The 23,844-nt window shown below is 41.6% G+C and overlaps 1 long non-coding RNA gene across 1 annotated transcript; it reads left to right on the top strand.

Annotated features, from left to right (window-relative positions):
* The first annotated feature begins 1,981 nt into the window (after positions 1-1,981).
* Positions 1,982-6,305, top strand: LOC116754100. Its single transcript, XR_004349952.1, has 3 exons — positions 1,982-2,007; positions 2,141-2,232; positions 6,271-6,305. It is a non-coding gene; the product is annotated as an uncharacterized LOC116754100 (long non-coding RNA).
* The last annotated feature ends 17,539 nt before the right edge of the window (positions 6,306-23,844 follow it).

The following is a 23,844-nucleotide window of genomic DNA, read 5'->3' as shown; positions in this document are numbered from 1 at the left end:
TGAGCCCTCTCTCCATAGGTAGGGAACTCAAAGCTACTCAGAACCCTGATGGGGAGAGGAGGGACTGTGGATGCCACTCCATTGCTGCCATCCTCCGTGTTCCCACACAGCTGGCCCCCTCCCTCCCAGAGTCTCAGATCAAACAACATCAAAAGTGCTGTCTCTCAAATGCAAATCAAAACTACAATGAGGTATCACCTCACATCAGTCAGAATGGCCATCATCAAAAAATCTACAAACAATAAATGCTGGAGAGGGTGTGGAGAAAAGGGACTCCTCTTGTACTGTTGGTGGGAATGTAAATTGATACAGCCACTATGGAGAACAGTATGGAGGTTCCTTAACAAACTACAAATAGAATTACCATATGACCCAGCAATCCCACTACTGGCCATATACCCTGAGAAAACCATCATTCAAAAAGAGTCATGTACCACAATGTTCATTGCAGCTCTATTTGCAATAGTCAGGACATGGAAGCAACCTAAGTGTCCATAGACAGATGAATGGATAAAGAAGATGTGGCACATATATACAATGGAATATTACTCAGCCATAAGAAGAAACGAAATTGAGTTATTTGTAGTGAGGTGGACGGACCCAGAGTCTGTCATACAGAGTGAAGCAACTCAGAAAGAGAAAAACAAATACCGTATGCTAACACATATATACGGAATCTAAAAAAAATTTTTAAACAATGGTTCTGAAGACCTAGGGGCAGGACAGGAATAAAGACACAGATGTAGAGCATGGACTTGAGGACACGGGGAGGGAGAAGGGTAAGCTGGGACGAAGTGAGAGAGTGGCATGGACTTATATAAACTACCAAATGTAAAATAGCTAGCTTGTGGGAAGCAGCTGCATAGCACAGGGAGATCAGCTCAGTGCTTTGTGACCACCTAGACGGGTGAGATAGGGAGGGTGGGAGGGAAACGCAAGAGGGAGGAGATATGGGGATATATGTATATGTATAGCTGATTCACTTTGTTATACAGCAGAAACTAACACACCATTGTAAAGCAATTACACTCCAATAAAGATGCTTTAAAAAAAAAAGTGCTGTCTCTCGCCTCAGCCACAAAACAACCCCAATCCTTCCCCTGTGGCCATGTATTGAATTTGCACAAAGAAGCCACTAGCCCACCGGTTCTGCAAATAGCAATCCAGTCTGGGCTGGCCTTGTACACTGGATGTACAAGTGGGCTTGTACATCCCACTACACAAGGCAAGATAGTAGACAGCAATATTCCACAACAGATGAAGACATCCATAGACGTCTTGAAAGATTTACACTTACTTATCTGGAAAACTATTTCCCCTGAGAATCCTACAGGTTTGCTCTGGTTCCACGATTCAGCATCCACAACCGTGTTTCTTCCCACACCAAGCAAAGACTTGTTGAATCTGTGGTCAATTATTTAATTACTCATTTCATCTTCCAGCAAGGCTAGTCACGCACCGGTTTTCATGATAAAGAGACAAAAAAACAAGACTTTGTAAATGCAAGGCTGTGCTATGAAAACTGGGAAGCTTCATGAAAACAGGGAAGAGCAATTAATCTGATATTTCCCGTATTGTGTGGCCACAGGACGATGTTTACATCTCCTCTTGCAGCTGTTCATAAGGTACTGGCCCTGAACTGGAAAGCTGATGTGGCTTCTAGCTTCAATGTTGGTAGAATTGTTTTGATGTCAGCTCAGAGTTTCAGCTGAAACTGAGAGAGTCCTACCCAAGGATGCACGACACAGCCAGCCTGGGGAGAAAGGCATTCCTGGTGCTCTGCTGACCTTGTGTGGCTGGCTGCACTGCGGGTGATGATAGGGGCTCATTTATCAACACTCTCTTCCTCTGTCTTCCCCTCCATATCCAGCTGTCAGCAGTAGCTGCTCCATCTCAGAGTGAACATGCTCTCTCGAACACATCTCCTGGCTTTACCTTTCTAGTTTCTCTGCCACTATACGTACTCTGGGACAGCTTGGTGTGGAGACAAGATGCAAGGAATTTGAAGTGAGAGGACTTGATTTAAATTTTGTTCTGCCACTTACTAGCTGGGAGACATTGGGTAAAGTATGTCATCTCTTTGCACTTTAATTTCCTTACCTTGATATTCAAAAATATTACTTAATATTTTTTAAGACAGATTCGTGGAGGAAGCTTCCTTCCCTGTGGACTGAGCTCCACTGGGGGGACACTCCTCAGTGACACCCCAGCGGAGATGGAGTGGTCTGTCTGGTGAGTGAGTCTGGAGGTAGGAACCAGGTGTGCCTACTCTGCCCTTCCTCTTCATTTTTTCTTTTTAGAATTTTATTTCATTTTTTTATACAGCAGGTTCTTACTAGTTATCTATTTTATACATATTAGTGTATATAGGTTAATCCCAATCTCCCAGTTCATCCCACCACCACCCCCTGCCCCCGCGCTTTCCCCCCTTGGTGTCTGTGCGTTTGTTCTCTATATCTGGGTCTCTACTTCTGCCTTGCAAACCGCTTCCTCTGTACCATTTTTCTAGATTCCACATATATGCGTTAATGTACCATATTTGTTTTTCTCTGACTTACTTCACTCTGTATGACAGTCTCTAGGTCCATCCATGTCTCTGCAAATGACCCAATTTCACTCCTTTTTATGGCTGAGTAATATTGCATTGTGTATATATGTACCACATCTTCTTTAATCCATTCGTTTGTTGACAGGCATTTAGGTTGCTCCCATGACCTGGCTATTGTAAATAGTGCTGCAATGAACATTGGTGTGCATGTGGCTTTTTGAATTATGCTTTTCTCTGGATATATGCCCTGTTGTGGGATTGCTGGGTCATATGGTAATTCTATTTTTAGTATTTTAAGGAACCTCCATACAGTTCTCCATAGTGGCTGTATCAATTTACATTCCCACCAACAGTACAGGAGGGTTCCCTTTTCTCCACACCCTCTCCAGTATTTGTTGTTTGTAGATTTTCTGATGATGCCCATTCTAACTGGTGTGAGGTGATACCCCATTATAATTTTGATTTGCATTTCTCTAATAATTAGTGATGCTGTGCAGCTTTTCATGTTCCTCTTGGCCATCTGTATGTCTTCTTTGGAGAAATGTCTATTTAGATCTTCTGCCCATTTTTTGATTGGGTTGTTTGGTTTTTTAATATTGAGCTGCACGAGCTGTTCATATATTTTGGAGATTAATCATTTGCCTGTTGATTTGTTTGCAAACATTCTCTCCCATTCTGAGGGTCGTCTTTTCATCTTGTTTAGAGTTTCCTTTGCTGTGCAAAGCTTTTAAGTTTCATTAGATCCCATTTGTTTAGTTTAGTTTTTATTTCCATTACTCTAGGAGGTGGGTCAAAAAAGATCTTGCTGTGATTCATGTCAAAGAGGGTTCTTCCTATGTTTTCCTTTAGGAGTTTTATAGTGCCTGGCCTTGTGTTTAGGTCTTTAATCCATTTTGAGTTTATTTTTGTATATGGTGTTAGGGAGTGTTCTAATTTCATTCTTTTACATGTGACTGTCCAGTTTTCCTTGCACCACTTATTGAAGAGACTGTCTTTTCTCCATTGTATAGCCTTGTCTCCTTTTTCATAGATTAATTGACAGTAAGTATGTGGGTTTATTTCTGGGATCTCTATGCTGTTCCATTGATCTATCTTTCTGTTTTTGTGCCAGTACCATGTTGTCTTGATTACTGTAGCTTTGTAGTATAGTCTGAAGTCAGGGAGTCTGATTCCTCCAGCTCCGTTTTTTTCCCTCAAGATCGATTTGGCTATTTGGGGTCTTCTGTGAATCCATACAAATGTTAAGATTTTAAAATTCTAGTTCTGTAAAATATGACATAGGTAATTTGATAGGGACAGCATTGAATCTGTAGATTGCTTTGGGTAGTATAGTCATTTTCACAATATTGATTCTTTCAATCCAAGAACATGGTATATCTCTCCATCTGTTTGTGTCATCTTTGATTTCTTTCATCAGTGTCTTATAGTTTTCTGAGTACAGGTTTCTTACCTCCTTAGGTAGCTTTATTCCTAGGTATTTTATTATTTTTGTTGCAATGGTGAATGGGATTGTTTCCTTAATTTCTGTTTCTGATCTTTCGCTGTTAGTGTATAGGAATGCAAGAGATTTCTGTGCATTAATTTTATATCCTGCAACTTTACCAAATTCATTGATTTGCTTTAGTAGTTTTCTGTTGGCATCTTTAGGATTATCTGTATATAGTATCATGTCATCTGCAAATAGTGACAGTTTTACTTCTTCTTTCCAATTTGTATTCCTTTTATTTCTTTTTCTTCTCTGATTGCCATGGCTAGGACTTCCAAAACTATGTTGAATAATAGTAGTGAGAGTGGACATCCTTGTCTTGTTCCTGATCTTAGAGGGAATGCTTTCAGTTTTTCACCATTGAGAATGATGTTTGCTGTGGATTTGTTGTATATGGCCTTTATTATGTTGAGGTAGGTTTCCTCTCTGCCCACTTTCTGGAGAGTTTTTTTTATCAAAATTGGTGTTGAATTTTGTCAAAACTTTTTTTGCATCTATTGAGGTGATCATATGGATTTTATTCTTCAGTTTGTTAATATGGTGTATCATATTGATTGATTTGGATATATTGAAGAATCCTTGTATTCCTGCAATAAATCCCACTTGATCATGGAGTATGATCCTTTAATGTGTTGTTTGATTCTGTTTGCTAGTATTTTGTTGAGGATTTTTCTCTCGATATTCATCAGTGATATTGGTCTGTAATGTTCTTTTTTGTAGTATCTTTGCCTGGTTTTGGTATTAGGGTGATAGTGGCCTTGTAGAATGAGTTTGGGAGTGTTCCTTCCTCTGCAATTTTTTGGAAGAGTTTGAGAAGAATGGGTGTTAGCTCTTCTCTAAATGTTTGATAGAATTCACCTGTGAAGCTATCTGGTCCTGGACTTCTGTTTGTTGGAAGATTTTTAATCACAGTTTCAATTTCATTACTTGTGATTGGTTTGTTCATGTTTTCTATTTCTTCCTGGCTCAGTCTTGGAATTTGTCCATTTCTTCCAGGTTGTCCATTTATTGGCATAGAGTTGCTTGTAGTAGTCTCTTATGATGCTTTGTATTTCTGCAGTGTCCGTTGTAACTTCTCCTTTTTCATTTCTAACTCTATTGATTTGAGTCCTCTCCCTCTTTTTCTTGATGAGTCTGGCTAACGGTTTATCAATTTTGTTTATCTTCTCAAAGAACCAGTTTTAGTTTTACTGATCTTTGCTATTGTTTTCTCTTTTTTAAAATTAATTAATTAATTTATTTATTTTTGGCTGCCTTGGGTCCTCGTTGTGTGCGGGCTTTTCTCTAGCTGTGGTGAGCGAGGGCTACTCTTGGTTGTGGTGCGGGGGCTTCTCATTGCAGTGGCTTCTCTTGCTGCGGAGCACGGGCTCTAGGCGTGTAGGCTTCAGTAGTTGTGGTACGTGGGCTCAGGTTGCCTATCTCCACTTCATTTAGTTGTTTTTCTGGGGTTTTATCTTGTTCCTTCATCTGGTACGTAGCCCTCTGCCTTTTCATCTTGTCTCTCTTTCTGTGAATGTGGATTTTGTTCCACAGGCTGCAGGATTCTAGTTCTTTTTTTTTTTAACATCTTTATTGGAGTATAATTGCTTTACAATGGTGTGTTAGTTTCTGCTTTATAACAAAGTGAATCAGCTATACATATACATATCCTCATATCTCCTCTCTCTTGCATCTCCCTCCCACCCTCCCTATCCCACCCCTCTATGTGGTCACAAACCACCGAGCTGATCTCCCTGTGCTATGCGGCTGCTTCCCACTAGCTATCTATTTTACTTTTGGTAGTGTATATATGTCCATGCCACTCTCTCACTTTGTCACAGCTTACCCTTTGCCCTCCCCATTACCTCTCTTGTAGGTTTGTGTCTTTATTCCCGTCTTACTCCTAGATTCTTCATGACTTTTTTTTTTCTTTGATTCCATATATATGTGTTAGCATACGGTATTTGTTTTTCTCTTCTTGACTTACTTGGCTCTGTATGACAGACTCTAGGTCCATCCACCTCACTACAAATAACTCAGTTTTGTTTCTTTTTATGGCTAAGTAATATTACATTGTATATATGTGCCACATCTTCTTTATCCATTCATCCAATAATGGACACTTCGGTTGCTTCCATGTCCTGGCTATTGTAAATAGAGCTGCAATGAACATTTTGGTACATGACTCTTTTTTTTTTTTTTTTTTTGTGGTACGCGGGCCTCTCACTGTTGTGGCCTCTCCCGTTGCAGAGCACAGGCTCCGGACGCACAGGCTCAGAGGCCATGGCTCACAGGCCCAGCCACTCCGCGGCATGTGGGATCTTCCCGGACCGAGGCACGCACCTGTGTCCCCTGCATTGGCAGGTGGACTCTCAACCACTGAGCCACCAGGGAAGCCCCTACATGACTCTTTTTGAACGATGTTTTTTTAAGGTATATGGCCAGTAGTGGGATTGCTGGGTTGTATGGTAGTTCTATTTTTAGTTTTTTAAGGAACCTCCATACTGTTCTCCATAGTGGCTGTATCAATTTACATTCCCACCAGCAGTGCAAGAGTGTTCCCTTTTCTCCACACCCTCTCCAGCATTTATTGTTTCTAGATTTTTTGATGATGGCCATTCTGACTGGTGTGAGATGATATCTCATTGTAGTTTTGATTTGCATTTCTCTTATGATTAATGATGTTGAGCATTCTTTCATGTGTTTGTTGGCAATCTGTATATCTTCTTTGGAGAGATGTCTATTTAGATCTTCTGCCCATTTTTGGATTGGGTTGCTTGCTTTTTTGTTATTGAGCTGCATGAGATGCTTGTAAAATTTGGAGATTAATCCTTTGTAAGTTGCTTCACTTGCAAATATTTTCTCCCATTCTGAGGGTTTCTTTTGGTCTTGTGTATTGTTTGCTTTGCTGTGCAAAAGCTTTTAAGTTTCATTAGGTCCCATTTGTTTATTTTTGTTTTTATTTCCATTTCTGTAGGAGGTGGGTCAAAAAGGATCTTGCTGTGATTTATGTCATAGAGTGTTCTGCCCATGTTTTCCTCTAAGAGTTTGATAGTGTCTGGCCTTACATTTAGGTCTTTAGTCCATTTTGAGTTTATTTTTGTGTATGGTGTTAGGGAGTGTTCTAATTTCATACTTTTACATGTACTGTCCAGTTTTCCCAGCACCACTTATTGAAGAGGCTGTCTTTTCTCCATTGCATTGCTTTTACTGTCTGCCCTCTGGTGGATGAGGCTATCTAAGAGGCTTGTGCAGGCTTCCTGATGGGAGGGACTGTTGGTGGGTAGAGCTGGGTGTTGCTCTGGTGGGCAGAGCTCAGTAAAACTTTAGTCTGCTGATGGGTCGGTCTGAGTTCTCTCCCTGTTGGTTGTTTGGCCTGAGGCGACCCAGCACTGGAGGCCACAGGCTCTTTGGTGGCGATAATGACGGACTCTGGGAGGGCTCACATCTAGGAGCACTTCCCAGAACATTTGCCGCCAGTGTCCTTGTCCCCACCCTGAGCCACAGCCACCCCTTGCCTCTGCAGGAGACCCTCAAACCAGCAAGTCTCCTATGGAGTCACTCCTATGGAGTCACTGCTCCTTCCCCCTGGGTCCCGATGTGCACACTACTTTGTGTGTGCCCTCCAAGAGTGGAGTCTCTGTTTCCCCCAGTCCTGTCAAAGTCCTGCAATCAAATCCTGCCAGCCTTCAAAGCCCGATTCTCTGGGAATTCCTCCTCCCATTGCTGGAACCCCAGGTTGGGAAGCCTGACGTGGGGCTCAGAACCCTCACTCCAGTGGGTGGACTTCTGTGTTATAAGTGTTCTCCAGTTTGTGAGTCACCCACCGAGCGGTTAGGGGATTTGATTTTATTGTGATTGCGCCCCTCCCACCATCTCACTGTGGCTTCTCCTTTGTCTTTGGATGTGGGGTATCTTTTCCGGTGAGTTCCAGTGTCTTCCTGCCTATGATTGTCCAGCAGTTAGTTGTGATTCAGGTGCTCTTGCAAGAGGGAGTGAGCACACGTCCTTCTACTCTGCCATCTTGAACCAATCTCCTTCCTCTTCATTTTAAAATCTCTTTTGTGCAGCTTTCAAAGAGCACATGGTCTCTTCTTCAACTTCTGTGGGCAGGTGAGCCTCTGTTTGGGTTGCCGGGAGGGGCGGGGGCTCGCCATGGTGCATGGAGTTCAGGGTTCTGAAGCCCACTTCTCTGCAGCTATGGTTTATGCTTATATTCTCCTATGTTTGTAATAAAGATACTACTTTGTTCTCCATCTCCTGAGTCCTCTTATTTCTCAGTTGGTCTAGAATTCAGGTGGGAAATGTGAACACTAGGTATCAGGCTCCCTGAAAATCCTCAACAAGGTAAATGAAGAACTTCAAAAGTTACAAAAATGTTTTTAAGGGAAAGCATACCTCCTCCCATCCCTGCCCCTCAGTCCCTCAGTTATCACGTTCCTCTCCCCTGGGGCAATTACTAAGATCAGTTAGTGGTGTTTTCTTTTAGAGACAGACTAAATAAATACAAATACAGGTGCAAACTCAGTAATAGTGTGTAACAGTGTGAACTCAGGCAAGTTGTTTGACCTCTCTGTGCCTCCAGTTTTGTATCTAAAATGAGAATAATAATAACTGTAACCTCCTAGTGTTTTGTGGGGATTCCATGACCTCATGCCAAGCGCTCAGAATAGTGATTGGAGTATAACAAGACTCGCTAAGTTTTAATCAGTTTGATGAATGCTGCAATTCAAATTACACAGGTGACTTCCCACATGTTTAAGTAGGATACATTCTTAGAAATAGAATTGGAAATGTTGTTAGCTGTTGCCAAAATGCCTTTCATAGTAGTTGTGTCAACTCACTCTCCCACCAGTATTATATGTGTATCTTAGTTCCCCACAATCTTGCCCAAACGTTTTGTTAGCAAACTTTTTGAATTTTGCTAATCTTATTGATGAAAAATATCTAATTGTAGTTCTAATTATGATTTCTCTTAATATGAGTAAAGTTGAGTTTGTCTTCATATGTTTAAAGGCATTTATATTTCCTTTTCTGTGACTGGCCCAACATTATCCATTGTCCTTTTTCTTTTCTCTCGAGTTGTTGATTTTTTTCCCCTGTTGATTTATAGGAACTCTTAATAGATTAAGAAAATCAGCCCTTTGTCTACAAGATGCTCTGCAAGTATTTTCCCAACATGTCATTTGTCTTTTGAATATTACTTTGTAAGTCAAGCTAATTAGTCTTTTCTGGTTTATTGAACAGGTGTCCTGCATTCAAAGTCATGCTCCACTCTGTTGTTTTAAAAGTCCTCCCATATTTTCTTCCAGTACTTTTACGATTTTTAAAAATTTTTTGACACATCTGGAATTTTGATACAAGGAGTAAGATATAGATCTGATCTTATTCTCATCTACATGGTTACTTAATTGTCTCAACACCATTTATGAATAAACTAATTTCCCCCAAATGATTTGATGTGCCATCTTCATCATACTCTAAACTTCCTCATGTGTTTTTGGTCTATTTCTGGTCTTGCTATTTTATCCCTTTATTTATTTATTCATGAACCATTAACATGTTTTAATTAGACATTCTTAAGGAAACAGTACTTTTAGTTAGCTGTTAAGGCCAGGCTTCCCATATTTTATTTGCTTATTTTTATGAATTTTCCTGGATTTGCTTTCTTGTTTATTGTTCACATAGGAGAGTTAGAATAATTTTACCTAGTAAAAAATAATCTTATTCATATTTTTACTAGGATCTTCTATGGGGTTATTCATTGGGATTTGGCAGAGGTGGTTAACATTTAGATTAATTTTTATTTCCCATAGAGTGTTAGGCATATATCATATGCTATAGAAAGGAGATGGACATCCACATTTGAATAGTGCTTTAGCCAATAGGGACCTTGTATTTGCGTAGAGCTCTGGGATGTAGAGAGTACTTACATATATGATATCTTATTTATTCTTACATTAAGAGATAAGTGTTATTAGTTCTGTTTTCAAGATGAGGAAATAGAAGCTTCAAAAGTTTAACATACTTGCCGCAATGAATGGAGGCAGCTAGTTAGTGATAGAGTTTGAGACCTGTGTCCCAATCGATCCTGAGTTAGTTCCAGAGTACCATCACCTCCTTAGGCTTTTCTGGCTGTGGATGAGCTCTGCACCTCTGGAGGTGATGGGGAAAGACACACCAATGATGGAGAGGGAGCCAGCATTGCAGAGAGTTTGCTTTTATTTGTAATCCTCTCTAGATTGTTCATTTGGTTGACTTGTCCCAAGTTGATCAATGATGCTGAGGGAATACTCTTTGTGCCCTGAGCTCTGTACCACACATTTGGAAGGGGACAAGGAAGGCAGTCTCAGCCCTCAAGGGGCTAACTCGCTGTCCATCCAAGTGGGAGGGCCAGCAATCTTTTCTCAGGCCAGGAAAAAGACTGACCCTTGGTCTTCAAAACTGTTCGCTAGCATTGCCCAATCACACCCAGACAACTCCGACTGTGGTTTCACCCAGGTTGTAGTCCAAAATTTGTTAAAAGGGAAAGTGATGTATGAAGACAATGGAGCTGAGATGAGAGGAATGGGACTCACACCTCACTGGAAAGGCAAGGTGAGTTTGTAACTTTAGTTTGAGCGTAGACAACGGAGTCCGAGTCTGCAGAATGGTTCACGGTCAGGTGATTGCTCTTTTCTTTCGAGATTTTGAAAGTCATGTTGGCATAGGTAAGTGCTTCCTCTGGGGGTGAAAACTACACAGGAAGAAGGAGGAGGAATGAGTGAGTTCAATTTGGAGAAAGGTGTCTCTTAGAAGCAAGTGACATTTAGAAACAAAGAGATCAGAAGAGCCTTTCAAAGAATCACTTGCCCAGTGTCCAGAGAAATAACACTACTCTAGTTGATAGAAGGAAATTCCCCTGGCAGCAGGCCTCCATATCCAGGAAACAGCGTGGTCGTCTTACCTTGGCTGGAGGAACTGAGAGGGGGATCCAGGGCCCGGGGACTGGAGTGACCTGCCACAAGTGCCAGGAAGAAGAGGGACAAGTCTCACCAATGGGGCCTGGAGGAATTGGAAGCTGCTTTCTTCAATCTTGGGTGAAGGGATGGGGTGGGGGGGAGGTGTTGGAGGTGGGCGGGGTGGAGGGTGGAAATGACCAGGAGAGAAGTAAAGGGATTTGAGTCCTCGGTCTGTAGAGAGGGTGGGCTATGCAAATTTTACTCCCCCTTAAAGCTAACTCTATTCTCGAAGACAGAAAAAGAAGGGCTGTCGCAGCTCTTGGAGACTTACATTTTCTGTAGCTCTTTATGATGAGGAAGACAAGGGCCATCAGCAGCAGTGTCAGTAGAACCCCACCAAGAAAGGTTAAGACCAAATATTCTTTGCTGTTGTGGCAAAGAAAATGAGCAGATGACCCGCTGGGCTTTTTGAAGTCCTTTCCTAAAGACCAGAGGGTAACCTTTCCCACCTATGGGTAAATCCCTGAAATAGCTTTCACAGTGGTTAGTTAACTTTCAATCTCACCCCCGGGTTTTCAACTTTTGGCTTTGGGGTTCCAGATCCATTTGAGGGCTCAATAAAAGCTGTGGCTCTCTTCCCCCTTAAGAATGTTCACAGGACTGCACATAGCAAATTTTATCTATAAGCTTAGGGAATTCATGAATCTCTTGAGGCTTGGGGGACCCCAGGTTAAGAAACACACTCTGAAGGGAAAAAACTGATTTAGTTCCTCCTCTGTTTCTGGTCCCTTCTCCTCAGACCTCCCTCCCCAAGTCCATAAGGCAAAGCATTCAACACAAAATCAAATGCCATGCGGTATGAGAGGAAACGGGTGGGAGGATGCTTGCTTACTCGGGGTGGCCAGAGAAGCAGGGTGCAGAGGTCACTGCCTGGGGCTGCCGTGGAGTGGGTGCTTTGTCTGTCTTTGAGAGAACACGAAGGGCATTAGTGCATCTGCCATGTCTCTCTCCAGTTTGAGGGCACCCACATACCCCACCTTATCCAAGCAACCAGTGGAGACTAACGACAGGGCTACAGCTCCTCAAAAGGAGAGAACATTGTGTACTTCAACGTGAAAACTAGATCAGGAAATAAACAATAATCAGCTACACAAATGAAAGAAGAGCCGAGTATTTCTGCAGCCCCATATGTCCCTTTGAAAAAAACATTGCAGGGTGCTCCCTTAAAGATTTTAATAAGACCCTAGGGACAAATGCTTCCTGGGACTTAAGCAGAGAATTTCAAGGCCAGGGGGTAAAGAACCAAAAGTGAAACCCAGAACTAGCATTTCCCAAAGTCCTGGGGAATCTGCCCTTGGGAATAGCTGCCTTTTTTTGTTCATTTGTTTTTCAGGGAAGCTATTTACAGTGGCTAGCCAAAGGCAGCCTTAGTGAGCTCTCCTCACACTTATAGAATAGAATAGCAGTTAAGGAAGGGAGCCAGAGTCTCGTAAACTACCCAGATGGTCTAATATTGAGCACAGAGTACCCTTTCCTCAAATTTGGAGGATCAGATAATTCTTCCTTGCTCCCCTTTTCACTCTTCTTGGCATCAGACCCTGCATCATGGTAAAATCTGATTTTTCCAACTTCGGAAATGTCGTCGCATTACAGCCCTTCAGCAGTTTCCAGTGATTCCTGTCCCTTTTAACTCAGCAGTGAAGCAGGTAATGGGTTCTGTCCTGGACTTACTATTGTTTGGTTCAAGTTTGGAAATATTACTTCCCATGTTGCTTTCTCCTGAGAATTAAAAATGGTACCTCTTAGAAAGCTTGCAAGGAGACGTAGCAGAGTGGCCAATTCTGAGACTGTGATCTTAAAATTAGAGCCGTAATGTAGGAGAGAGGCAAGTGGTGGGTGGGTGTTCTAGTGAGATCAGTGGTCACATACTTTACAGTGTGAGTACTGTAGCTCAGCAGGCAGTCCTCAGCTTTGCAGGTTCATAAATTTGATCATATCAGGGCACCAAGAATTGACAGATTGCTCCAGAACTGACTCACACCAACCAACTCACAGGAGACTGATGTATGAACTGGAATAACATAAGAAACAAGTTGGTATAACCAGTGCATTCTATCAAAATGTATGAGAAAGCCAATTAAAATCATAATTTTGCTTGATGAACATCAAACTGAAGTATGATAGAAGCAGAATAGCTGATTTTAACATTGAGTGCCATCTAGGTCTGATGTATTTGCTTCACTCTTCCCTGGCAGTGCTGGATAAACCGACTAACTTGTTCTTGAAGGTCCTTCCTCTAGACTGCATCAGACACTTCTATTTTGTTCACACATTATATTTTTGAGTGTGAAAATGCCCTTATCTAAGCTATAGTTCTATTACGTTAAGCTTTCTGTATTTCCCTCATTTATTTATACTAAAAAGCATTAAGTGCCTAAAAGCAGAAAAGTAAAATCGCTCAAACTTCCACTACCTATTGTTAATATTTTAGTGTATTTCCTTTGTGTTGTACTTCATGCATTTTTAAAAAGCTAGTTGAGATACTTTTTCATACCTCCTTGTTTTGTTTTTTTAACTATGATTTTTACCATAAACATTTTCCTATCTTACTGAAAATTTCTTTAAGCCTTTTAGTGGTGATAGGTCTTTCTGTTATAGCTATGTACTATAGCTTGCTTTTCCAGTTTCCTGTTTGTTGATAAAAATTATTCCCACTTTTATTTAAACAAAATCAAATAACAAAAAATTTTAGGAGCCCACAATTTTACTTTATACTTAGGCAACCCCATGATAAGAATTTTTGGCTCTGCTATATCTACCGTATTTTAAGGTAATTTAGTTAGACAATAAATGCCATTGATCATTTGTGTTTAATTGCTCAGCTCTCCAAAGTGAATCAGTTTCTAAGTCCTTGGACATAGAGAGGATTGGGAGAAGGACACCTCATTGCCATGTACCAGTTAGAACAGCAACAGCAACATTATCAAGTGCCTTACAATCAAACAAACTTTTTAAGAGCATGTAATCTAAGATAACAAGAAAGGTGCCAACAGGGAAATTTGATGAGAATTCTGAGCCATGAGAATAGAAAGTCCATCATCCATGGCAGAATCAACAGTGGCAACAATTTTTCTAGCACTTTTTGCTCCTTTTCTAATATAAAAGTCAACGGTGTTCTTCGTAGAGCACTGTAAAATATTTATATAGTATTTTTAAGATATTGAAATACATGTTTACACTAAACATAGTATAAACATATCCTATGAACTTTTACTAGACCATATCACTGGGGAGGTGGAAGAGGGGAGGATCATAGGTTTCCATAAAATCTTAACCTTCCCATGAGTGGCTCTGAATTTACAACCATCCCAAAGAAATGTTAGCACAGCCATCTGAAACAAAAGCTCGGTCCCCCACCCTGAAAGACAAAACCATCACACGATGCTACAGGGAAATAGTTACTTACAGATCCAGGCCAAAAAAAGCAGGAAACACATTCCCTTTGAAAACGACACTCCAAACATTTGATAGAAGTATAAATTAAAATAGAAACAGTGCTATATATGTATACTTTTTCATATTTTGTCCAGCATTGGTGAACCTTACTGACTGTCATAAAATCTACCAACTAAATTCAGCCATTCAAATGCAACCCTTCCCCCATCAAATAAAGTTAAAAAGAAAAAAGTTACAGAAACCACTATAAATTAGGTAGCATTTTCTTTTGGTGATTATTTCGTCTAGATTAAAAGCATGGAGTAAACACGTTTACCTTTTAAGAAAAAGTCTGGTCCTAAGATGTCGTTGTCTAAGACTGAACTTTTCACCTGCTGCTTCTGTTACCACCCCTATTTTTCAGAATGATGAAATAGTGATTACTGCCACTGCCACTGCCACTGCCACTGCCACTGCCACTGCTACATCAAGCTGTGTGTCGCAAAGATCTTGTCTAAACTCCAGGGCCGACATCCTCTTTGTGGCCAACACTGTATTTTTTTAATTCCATAAGCAGAGAGCTGCTTTTATATCTTTTGACACATGAATGCCAGAACACAGGGAGATAAGTTTATTTCTAATTAAGTATTTATTGAATATGTGACCACCATGCCAGATATAGTAGGGATCACAGTGGTGTGACATTATCATTGTCATCAAGCATGTCATAGTCCCATTTATTCTAGCCAGGGAAATGCCCTTGATAAAGAAAAACAAAGAGCAAACGGTGTTAAGAGTTTAGTGAGGGCTGGACAGACTTTTAAGTGTTTTAAGATCATGGAGATCTCTTCAAAGGGAAGGCGAATCATTTACCTTGTAAACATTTATCGATAAAATAATATTAATAAATATGCTCATTAAATAAACACAGTGGGCCATGTAGTGGGCTAAGTGCTGTGGATATTTCAGAGAGAAGGCAGAAAAGCTCCCATGGGGCCTACCGTCTAATTGAGAAGAGCAACGACAAACAAGAAAACAACAGATTAATCACGGATGTGTTACGGGCCATGAAGGAAAGAAGCAAAGTGCCATGCCAGAGAGTAAATGATGGGAGAACATCTTTAGATAAAAGGGAAGGCCTGTCCAAGGAGTGATATTTACCCTGAGAACCAGAGGATGAGAACGAGCTGGCCGGGCAAAGAACCTCCTGGGGAAGACAGCTTCAGGCCAAGGGCAGAGCAACTCGCAGGCCTGGAAGAAGGGAAGGGCTGGCAGAGCTGGCAGAATCAGGCAGAACTGTGTGCAGGGAGACCTGGAGGGTGGATGGGGGAGAAGAAAGGGACTGTGTGAGGAAATGCCCAAGCCCAGGATTGGGTGCTGGGCTTTGAGTGATGGATTTCTGGGATATCAGCATGGTTCAAGAGTGGGGCCTTGGTAAAGGGTGAGACACAGAAAATAGTTGCATAGATAGATTTGAGACATATTGTGGAGGTCTTTAAATCCAAGCAAAAAATATATTTTAAGCATTAATGACAAACAACTAAAGGTTTTTGAATTGGGGTATAAGATGATAAACATGGCCTTTAAGGAAGATTATATCACATCAAATAAGATAAATTGTGGGTAAAGAAAGAGACAAGGAAATAAGCTGGAGGAATATGGCAATATCTCAGGTATTTAATAAGGACGGGAGCATCAGGAATGGGGAGGCATCCACAGGTATAATAAGATTGGAAGTTCTAAGAATTGGGACCTGGATACAGGGAATGAAATAGCAGAATGAGTCCATGATTACTCCAAGTGTTTGAATCTCAGTGGCCAAGAGAATTCATTTGTTCATTCACTCCAAAATTGCTTACTGAACGTTTACTATGTGCCATGTACTGAGTTCTAAGTTCTGAGGACATAATGGTGGGCAAAAAAACAACCTTTTGTGCAGGATCCCTGGCTGTATATGCCTATGATACAGGGAACGAGGGACAGCTTCCCAGAAGAGAAAAAGCCAAAATCTTTTGTGAGATGGAGTTCCGCTAGGCCAAGATGGGGGTGGGTGGTGCTGGTGGTGGTAGTAACGATCAAAGGGAAGAGAACATTGAAATTCAAAAGCTCTAAGCAAGAAAGGAGGGCAGGAAGTGCCCCACCCCATGCCCCCCGAAAAAAAAGGCTATCGTGAAAGAGCAAGGAAGTGTGTGAGGTGATGCTGGGGTGCTGGGGGTGGGTATGGAGTATGATGGGGATGAAGTTTAAGAACCAGGCGGGGGCCAGTTCCCTGAGAGCTTTTGTCTTTATGACAAGAAAGGTGGGCTTATCTGCACTGAAGGTATTTAAACAAGGGTGATGTGATCAGACTTGCTTTCTAAACAATCACAAAAACTGGCGGTGGGGGGGGTGAGAATAATTGGAAGGGAGCCAGAATAGATATGACAAGACTGGCTAAGAGATTATCACAGTGATCCAGTTGAGGGATAATAGCAACTTGGACTAGGGCGGTAGGTAGCAGCGGAGAGACAAAGAAATGTAAATGAACTTGAGAGACGTTTAGGAGCGTGGTAGAAAAAACAAGGGAGGATAAAAAGTCGAAGACTATGATCAGAGATATCTCCAAAGGGCAGAAGGAGGAAGAGCAGCCAGAGAAGGAAACAGCAGTAGTTCCAGACTTAGAGTGAGGATTAATTAATCAGACATTTACTGAGCACTTACTATGACCCAAACATTACTGTTAAGTTCGGGAGTAAGTGTAATGAAATGTTGTAGATGCTGTGTCAGACATACAGGATGGAGTGGGACTCAAAGAGAAAGGGCTCAGGTTGCACAATAAGGAGGGAATGTGGGGCTTCCCTAGTGGCGCACTGGTTGAGAATCTGCCTGCTAATGCAGGGGACACGGGTTCGAGCCCTGGTCTGGGAGGATCCCACATGCCGCAGAGCAACTAGGCCCGTGAGCCACAACTACTGAGCCTGCGCGCCTGGAGCTTACGCTCTGTAGCAAGAGAGGCCGCGACAGTGAGAGGCCCGCGCACCGCGATGAAGAGTGGCCCCCGCTTGCCACAACTAGAGAAAGCCCTCGCACAGAAACGAAGACCCAGCACAGCAAAAATAAATAAATTAATTAATAAACTCCTACCCCCAACATCTTCTTTAAAACAAAAGAAAATTCAAGCGTGTCAAGAAAAGCATCATAGAGAAAATGATGTTTGAGTTGCATCTTGAAAGATGAATCACATTTTGTAGGCAGACAGAGGAAGGGAGCATATTCCAGGCAGAGGAACAGCCTGAGCAAACACATGCTTTGTCATGTTTGTGATGTTCAGGGAAATGCAAGTATTTCACTGTCACTGGTGCTACAGGGAATGAGGGTGGGTGGGGATGGGGAATGGAAAGAGAAAGACTGTAGAGGAAGGACAAGCTCACATGGTGGAGGACCCTAAACAAACTTCACCTTAGAGGCAATGGAGACAGTGCTGAAGGATGTAACGTGATTACATTTGGGTTTGGGCAACAGAGTGTAGGAGGGACTGGTGAGGGGCAGTGGGACAGAGAGTGGGCAGGGAGTCCTTTAGTATGGCAGAGTTCTAGGTGAGAAACAGGGATGATCTGATTAAAGGCACAGGCTGTGGGGAAGAGGAGGTAGGGCAAAAAGATGATGAATCTAGTCTTTTTTCAGTTGTGAGAGGAAGGTAAGGGGGAGAGAGGGGAGCTCAAGATAACTCCCAGGTTTCTGCCTTGGATCACCAACTGATGGTGAGAATACAGAAGGGGGGTGTAGGATTGGGCATATATAATGAGTTTACTTTTGGACACATTGAGTCTAGGGTGCCTATGGAGCATTCAGGTAGAGATGTCGAGAGGGATGTTGGATGCACAGGTTGGGGGCTCATGAAAGGGATCTAGATTTGTGTGGTAGGGAGTACTAGTTCTCAACCCTAACCAGAGCTCCTCTCCTCCTGGCCTCTGAGCCTCATTTGAGGTTTAGTAGTGCCGTGTGATAAGCTCTGGCTAATGGTCTATGAATGAAGGTGATGTATTTCCCTTTTAGTTGAAGCATTTAATTGCTTAAGGAAGACCTCCTCTGACCCCTTCCCCTTCAGGGTGATTATGGAGATTTTGTGATGAGAAGGTGAGGTTGCAAGCTCTAAAGCTGAATCACTGAGTCACCGTATGGAGGATAGTTTCTCTGGAGGATCACCTGGACCTGCAGTGGATTCTGTGTGAGCAAGAAATAAACTTTTTCATGTTACACTACTGAGATTTTGGGAAGAGAATAAGCCACTTAACCTAACCTACCCTGCCTAATAGATGTGAGGTATAGATTAGGAAGCCATCAGCATACACATGATGGTATCAATAGAAGCCATGGGGATGGATAAGATCATCCAGGTACAGATTATAGAATGAGAATAAAACATTCCTAGAACTCTGAGGAATACCAGTATTTAACAGGAAGGCAGAAAAAGTGGAGTCAGCTAAGGAAATTGCAAGGAAACAGTGACAGCAGTAATAGCACACATATGCTACTAGAAGCCAGGGAGGAAAAGAAGGAAGGAAAAGCTGTGGCCAACAGTGCCAGGTGCTGCTGAGAGAGAGGCTGAGTAAGATGAGGACTGGAAAGAGTTGATTGAATTTGGAAATGAAGAGATCCTGATCTCTTTTGCTAAAGCAGCTTGGGGTGTAGTAGTGGTGGGGAGTCAGACTTCAGTGGGTTAAAGAGTGAATGGAAATCCCTAGACCTACAGCAGATTAGATCTTTTAAAGAGATCCTCTCGTTAAAGAACACCAGCAAATGCTGGATAAAACATTTGAAACACCATAATTTAAAAATGCATGGCTGGGGACTTCCCTGGTGGCGCAGTGGTTAAGAATCCGCCTGCCAATGCAAGGGACATGGGTTCGATCCCTGGTCCAGGTCTTCCTGGACATGCTGTGGAGCAACTAAGCCTGCGTGCCACAACTACTGAGCCTGAGCACCACAACTACTGAAGCCCATGCACCTAGAGCCTGTGGTCCGCAACAAGAGAAGCCACAACAATGAAAAGACCGTGCACCGCAATGAAGAGAATCCCCCGCTCACTGCAACTACAGAAAGCCCGTGTACAGCAACGAAGACCCAACATAGCCAAAAATAAAAATGAATAAAATAAAATAAATTTATTTAAAAAAATGCATGGCTGAACTAGATGTTGGAAATCCTCAAAGATCAGAAAGAGAGTTGAGTGAGACCTGAAGCTAAGGTTTGCTCTGGGAATAGCCACCAATTTTTGGTGACCTGAAGATTGGGTCTGAAGACCTTGTATGAGGTCAGGAAACCAAGTCTAAAGCCTGCACCAAAGTGGGAAATTGGATTGGACCCCCTGAAAAGGAACCCACAGTGGGTGAATCAGGAAAAATCATGCTGCATGGAAATGGTAGCGATCCTTGCTGTATCAGTTTTCTATCGCAGTATAACAAATTATCACAAGCGTAGATGGTTAAAACAGTACACATTTCTTTTCTCACAGTTTCTGTGGGTTAGAGGCTGGGACACAGCTTAACAGGGTTTTCTGTTTCAGGGCCTCACCAGGCTACAGTCCAGGTATTAGCTGGGCCTTGGTTTCATCAGAGGCTTGACTGGGGAAAATCCACTTCCCCTATTTGCTGGACAAATAAATTTTCTTTCAGCTGTATAACTGAGGGCCCTGGTTGTCAGCTAGAGTGTGTCTTCAGGTCCTAGAAGCTGCCTGCAGTTCCCTGCCATGTGGTCCTGTCCACAGGCAGTTCACAACCTGGCAGTTTGATTCTTCAAGGCCAGCAGGAGAGTCTCTCTCCAGCCTGCTAAGATGGAGTCTTAACACAATGTAATGTAGTGATCGGAGTGCAAGTCTAGAATCATGTTATCTTCCTCCAAACAAGGCTTCTTCTATTGCTTTTGCCAGCCACCTGGGGGCACCAGCAATCTGTGATCACCTTAATCCAAGTTCGGGGCTTGAGTTTTTACTGGGTCATCTGTTCACAGCAGGACACTGTTCATTAAGGACTGGTTATTTATTTATTTTTGGCCACGCCCCACAGCTTGCAGGATCTCAGTTTCCCAACCAGGGGTTGAACCCACGCCACAGCAGTGAAAGCCCGGAATCCTAACCTCTAGGCCACCAGGGGACTCCCAAGGGCTGGTTATTTCTGTCTTCTTCTTTATTCCTAGAGTGCAGCTGACTGTGCGAATGGTAGTGGTGGTGGTAGGCAGTGGTGGTTTACTAGGGTCTCTATTCTTGATGGGTCCTGGACTCCATCTTTTGTTCCTCTAGCCCTGTGAAGCGACCAAAAACATGACTAAGTGTCTTAGCCATCTTTTTCAGATGGGCAAATGCTCCCAGGACAAAAATGGTCCTGAGGGCTAACCTCACCTCTCTGAATTTCCACTGTCTCTCAGTTCTTGATCTGATGATTTCTCATGATCTCTTGGTGGTTTAACATTTTTTAATTTTTATTGGAGTATAGATGATTCTCAATGTTGTTAGTTTCTGCTGTACAGCAAAGTGAATCAGTTATACATATACATATGTCCCCTCTTTTTTAGATTCTATTCCCATATAGGTCATTATGGAGAAGTGAGTAGAGTTCCCTGTGCTATACAGTATGTTCTTATTATCTATTTTATTTCATTCTATTTTTTTTGGGGGGGGAAGATAATCTTTTTAGTAGACTGTGCTGAAACAATTGGGAATTCATATGAAAAACAAAAAAGTCTTAAACTCTTTATTTCACACCATCTACAAATTATGTAACATATCCTTACCTGTAGGAGCTAAAATTACAAAACTTCTAGGTTAGGTAGAGATTTTTTTTAAAATTTTTATTGGAGTATAGTTGATTTACAGTGTTTTTAGCTTCAGGTGTACAGCAGTGAATCAGTTATACATATACATATAGGCACTCGTTTTAGGTTCTTTTCTCATATAGGCCATTACAAAGTATTGAGTAGAGTTCCCCATGCTATATAGTAGGTTCTTATTAGTTATCTATTTTATATATAGTAGTGCGTGTATGTCAATCCCAACCTCCCAATTTATCCCCCCCTCCCCCACACTTTCCCCCTGGGTAACCATGTTTGTTTTCTGCATCTGTGACTTTATTTCTGTTTTGTAAATAGGTTCAGTTGTACCATTTTTTAAATTCCACATATAAGCGGTATCATATATTTGTCTTTGTCTAACTTACTTCACTCAGTATGACAATCTCTAGGGCCCTCCGGTGCTTTAATATTTTTAAGATATGTTTTATATTTCACCCAGATGCGAAAAATTTCTTCAGTAGGAGAGCTGGTCTGAATTACCTAGTCCACCATTACTGGAAGCAAATGTTACAGGATTTTGCATCTTAATTGCATTTAACCTCAGCAACAAAGTTGCAGGAATCAGAATCTTAATTTTCTTACTCCAACAAACAGAAAATTTACTTTTAAGCCAGGTACGTTTTATAATCTTAATAAAGAATAGAAAGTCTTTAGAATAAATCTTACAAAAAAAGGTACAGGACCATAACAGAGAACATTAAAAATTTTAATGAAAAACACTATGACCCAATAAATGGAAGCATAATCCCTAATTTAATTACTTCCCCTGGTGTCATTTATAATGTCCCTCTATCTCCTGCATTTCCTGGAAACTGGAATTTACATCTTAAGTCCTGAGAGATTCAGGTTAAATACGTCTGGCTAGATTACATCACAGGTGATACTGTCTACTTCGTATTTCAGCAGATCAGGAAAGATATCTGGTTATTCCACCATGAATGATGCTAAGAATAGCCAGTGAATTAGGTAATTGACCACTTGATGGAATGATCTTCAGATTCTTATTAGTTATCATGGATTAGAAATTATTTTTACGGTCATTACAAAATTTATGACAAAAGAACCCAACATTTCCCTTTTATCATTGACAAATGTAATCCATTTCTTTTGCTAATACAAAAATACTTCAAACAATTGAACTTTTTCATACCATACATTTAAAAATTAACTGTGATACTCTTGAGACTGCACAACCAATTACCATGCAGCCAATTTGTACATACCACACCACATCCACCACATAGAAATGAATTTCTGGTATTCTGAAGGTTGAGATTTGGGGCTGTAGTCTGGAGTTTCGCCTCTAGGAAACCTGCTCAGCTTATTACCTCCTTTTCATTCCTGACTGGCTTCACTTTGGGTTGTGATACCACGCTCCTTGGGCACAGGTAAACAAACTCCTCCAGCACATCCTTGTCCAAAAGGAGCAGCATATGCTCTACAGCTGGCTGCAACAGTAAAGTCCAGGTGTCAGAGCATCGTGTTGGCTATCCATACAAACATGTAAGTGTTGCTGTGAGTACAAGATGTCATTCATCTGGCTCCCTGGTTCTGGGGACCATGGGGCACACTGTCAGTCCCTGCTTGGATCTGATAGCCTTATGAGGAGACCCAGATGAAACTGTTCTCATTATGAAGTGACTGGCCAGAGGACTTTTGACAGCCTCAGGCCTAGCCTAGCTGCCTTTGCGAATGCAAAGAAGCAACTTTGTGGCTTATACGTACTGGTGCTAATCTGTTAACTCACCAATTGTAGCTGGGCCTATAACTTCCCAACCCTTCCCTGGGTCATCCTTCAGCTTCTCTAACCTTTGGACCAGGTGTGTGAGGAAAGGCTTGGCGTTTTGCAGGACAATCATACCATGAAGATCTGAGGTAATAAAAACTGACAAGGGTTTCAGTCCGTGCTTGTGATTTCCACTTGTTCCTACCCTCTCCCATTTCACATCCACCTTCCCTTCTTAAATGCCTGCTCCATGCACGTCAAGCTCCTTCATCAGAAGCAAAGATTAAGAGCTTACAGAGATTGCTTAACCAGCTCCCACGACAGCACAGTCAAATCCCTTACCTATAAACATATATCCTAGTAGCTCTGCTTCTCTGACTGAATGCTGACTGATACAGTTATGTACAAGGAAACTGATGAGGTTATTGAGACTACCTAAAATGGTGCTTGTCATTTCACTCTCAAAACACCTAAAATCTGTACTGTATCACATATTCTTACTGCCTTTCCAGGAGATATTTAACTCCCTGAGGTAGGAACTTTTTATCTCTGTATGACCAGTGCAGGATTGTGCTTAGCACAGCAATTCTTTGTTTAATGAATAATTTGGAACACCTCTGCTGACCCTATCAAAATCTCCCTTAAGTAACATCTTAATAATATCAGTCTGATTTCTATATAAGATGAATACATTAGCCATCAATCAATAAATAAATACTGACTTAAATGATTGTTATATCATTAAAACCTTAGGAAGTCAATGAAAATGGCAATTATCCATATGGTACGTATTTTCAAATATTTCCTATTATGTAAGTTATCCATCTGTTTACAAGTAAATCCTTATACAACTATGGGAGAATTAAATATAGACAAACCAATGGAAGGGCAGAATCTTCTAACT

Source organism: Phocoena sinus, chromosome 1 (assembly GCF_008692025.1).
Source record: "Phocoena sinus isolate mPhoSin1 chromosome 1, mPhoSin1.pri, whole genome shotgun sequence".
NCBI lineage: Eukaryota > Metazoa > Chordata > Mammalia > Artiodactyla > Phocoenidae > Phocoena > Phocoena sinus.
This window is presented reverse-complemented; position numbering and strand designations above follow the sequence as displayed.